The sequence below is a fragment of the Mustela putorius genome, unplaced genomic scaffold (genome assembly GCF_011764305.1).
Source record: "Mustela putorius furo isolate JIRA1106 unplaced genomic scaffold, ASM1176430v1.1 tig00000095_pilon_pilon_pilon, whole genome shotgun sequence".
Taxonomy (NCBI): Eukaryota; Metazoa; Chordata; class Mammalia; order Carnivora; family Mustelidae; genus Mustela; species Mustela putorius.
Window position 1 is genome coordinate 966135 of NW_025421280.1, and position 3795 is coordinate 969929.

Below are 3795 nucleotides of genomic sequence, written 5' to 3' on the forward strand. Positions count from 1 at the left end.
AACAGACACATGAAAAAAACATTCATCATCACTAGCCATCAGGGAGATTCAAATCAAAACCACATTGAGATACCAACTTACACCAGTTAGAATGGCCAAAATTAACAAGACAGTAAACAACGTGTGTTGTAGAGGATGTGGAGAAAGGGGAACCCTCTTACACTGTTGGTGCCAATGTAAGTCGGTGCAGCCACTTTGGAAAACAGTGTTCAAATTCCTTAAGAAATTAAAAATAGAGCTTCCCTATGACCCTGCAATTGCACTACTGGGTATTTACCCCAAAGATACAGATATAGTGAAAAGAAGGGCCATCTGTACCTCAATGTTCATTGCAGCAATGGCCACAGTCGCCAAAATGTGGAAAGAACAAAGATGCCCTTCAACAGACAAATGGATAAGGAAGTTGTAGTCCATATATACTATGGAGTATTATGCCTCCATCAGAAAGGATGAATACCCAACTTTTGTATCAACATGGATGGGACTAGAAGAGATTATGCTGGGTGAAATAAGCAGAGAGAGTCAATTACCATATAGTTTCGCTTATTTGTGGAGCATAAGAAATAACATGGAGGACATGGGGAAGATGGAGAGGAGAAGGGAGTTGGGGGAAATTGGAGGGGGAGACAAACCATGAGAGACTGTGGACTCTGAAAGACAATCTGAGGGTTTTGGAGGGGTGGGAGGTGGGAGGTTGTGTAGTATTATGGAGGGTATTATGGAGGGCACGTATTGCATGGAGCACTGGATGTGGTGCATAAACAGTGAATTCTGGAACACTGAAATTTAAAAAAAAAAAATAAAAATTTTTTAAAAAGTGGAAATGATTATCTGGAAATTGCACCCAGTAGACAGTTCCTTACACCTTATTGGCAATAACCAGATCACATGACTGCACACAGCTACGAGGGAGTCTGGGAAGGTAAGTATTTTTAACTGGGCACATGGTTACTCTGAGAAAAACCAGGGTTCTTCTAATAAGGAAGAAAAGTATAATGGTTATTGGGGAGATAATTAGTACTATCTGCCATAAGGATGGTAACTGCAAAAAAATCGATTTAGGAAGTACTAAGGGAACACTTGGGAGAAGCACAGAAATGATCTTGAAGTACTTAAGGGAGAGGGGAGTCTCCCAGACATGGAAACAGAGGCTTGAAAATGAGGAAGAGTTACTGCCAGGGGTGAGGGTATTTGAGCAGTGGGATGGCTGTGAGGTAACAAAAATCATCCAAACAGGGGAACCATGTGTATAAAAGCTAAAAGGGAGGACACGGAGAGCAGCGAAGAATGAGGCAGGATGGGCAAGTAGGACAAGGCACTGCAGTCCATATTAATCCTGAGGGCACTGGCTGGCCTCTAAAGTTGAAAGCAGGGAAGTGACACTCTCTGAAAGTTCACTCAGAAACATCACTCCAATTGCAGTGTGGTGCACGCTTGTAGGGGAAACAAGACTTGGTAGAATAAAACCAGAGTAGTTGCACTGAGGAAGGAAAGACTGGATTGCTTATTTTTATAATAAAAAAGCATATTACCCCAGCCTTCAGCCATGAAGCAGGAGTGGTATGGGAATGCTTGGTTAGAAATGGGGATACTACCTGAATCTGTGCTGCAGGCATGTGTTCCAGAAAACCCTTGCCCTGAGAAGTTCCTGAATCATGTGATCATCTCCATGTTCTTCAATCTTTGGAGATGTGACTATCTTGGGCTTTTTTTCTTTTGCAATCCCTCAGGCAAATGTTGGTCATTCATCTCACCTAGCAAGGTTTGTCCAACAGAAAGCCAAAGGACTCCTACCAGCCCCTGCCTGCCTGATGATGTTGACTGCTTTTCCTCAAGCATTCCCCTACAAGTGCCTCTGCCACACTCTCCACATACAAGTCTTACATCTCCATCTAACTGGAGGTTCTCCCACTGCTTCTCTGGAGCAGTCACTGGACTACTACTCGAGTGCCTTTGGTATCATTGGGAACCATGACTCTTCTTATACTCTACACAACAATGGCGGAAGGAGAGACTGCAGAGAAATCAACTCCACACTCAACTCAACATGGCGAACACTCATCGACCAAAAGATCATACTATATGGTACACACAGCGACACTCCTCAGCAGCAATTACACACTACTGCCTGCCAAACACAAGTGATGAGTGCTGGGGTGTAGTATGCTGACTATAGAAAAGAACATATTTATATCATAAAATGTACTAGGAAGGAATGCTGTGTAGGAAGATATTTTGAAAACATGTCCATAAAGTAGCATTATAAAAAAAAACCTGAGCTAGTTGGCAGGTAACAAGAGTATCTTCAAAAGAAGGTCCTTATTCATTCATTGGGAAAGCAGTAACTTCACAGCATAATTCTGCATATGTCCAAATCATAGCTACATAACATTAAATTGTGTGTGAGAAATATTCATTTCAAATAGCTCTTCTCCTATATGACTGTAGAGTAGAAGATCGTTTGTTCAGAAATCCAAATACTGGGATAATTTATCTGAATTGTTTAATAAGACTTTCTAATTATAATTCAATATTTTATAAATTAGTGTTTTCTAAAACAGTTTTATTGAGGTTTAATTTATATACCACAAGACTGAGCCACCAACCCCCCAAATTCTATGAAGACCACTTTTACTTAATCCTTACTTGTTTCCCCTGCCCAAGGCGGTCACTGTTCTGCTTTCTGGCTCTATTACATTTGCCTTTTCTGGGCATTTCCTATAAATGGAATGATACAAGAGGTAGTCTTTTGCCCCTGGCTTCTTATAATGTTTCTGAGAATCATCCATGGTATGCATGTATGGATTCCTTTTTATTTCTGAATGGGATTCCATTGCACAGATACACCACATTTTGTTTATCCATTCACCAGTTGATGGACAACAAATATATAGATTTTTTTTCTCTCTTATGAATCATGCTCTTTGTGTTGTAGGTAAGATATTGTCTTGCTTTTTGAAAAATCTAATTTGACAATCTCTGTCATTTGATTAAGGTATTTACATCATTCCCAGTGGATTTACATTTTCCACCTTATTTTCTGTTTCCTTTTTGTGTTCCTGTTTCTTCTTTTGATTAACTTCTCTTGCATTAAATAACTACTTTTTAGTGTAATATTTTAATTCTTCTATGAAATATTTTAATTTTTTATTATTTTCTTAGTGACTGCGCTGGGAACTAAAACATGTGTCTTAATTTATTGCAACCTACTTCAGATTAATACTAACATAATTCTGTTAAATATAGAAACTCTGCTTCAGCATGGCTCCATTCCTTGCTCTTTTGTGTCTATGAACATATGTGTGTATATTATATATATATATATATATAAAACAGTGCTATAATTAGCTCTTTATCTTTTAGAAAGATTAGAGAGGTTATCAGAAAGATATATTTATAGAGTTTCTTATGTTAATCTATATTTATCATTTCTGGTGCTTTTTTTGTCTTCTTTTATGGATTCAAGATGTACCTAATGTCCTGTTCTTTAAGCCTGAAGGATTTCTTAAATATTTCTTGGTAGGTCTACCAGCAACCAATTTTATCAGCCTTTGCTTATCCTGGAATGTCTTTATTTTCCTCCATTTGAAAGGCTGGTTTTTCAGGATATAGTATTTTTAGTTTATAGTTTTGGGTTTCTTCTTTAAAAAAAAAAGATTTTTATTTATTTGAGAGAGAGAGAGAGCACAAGCACAAGCAGAGGGAGAGGGAGAAGCAGGCTCCCCACTGAGCAGGAATCCTGATTCAGGGCTCTACCCCAGGACCCTGACATCATGACCTGAGCTGAAGGCAGAC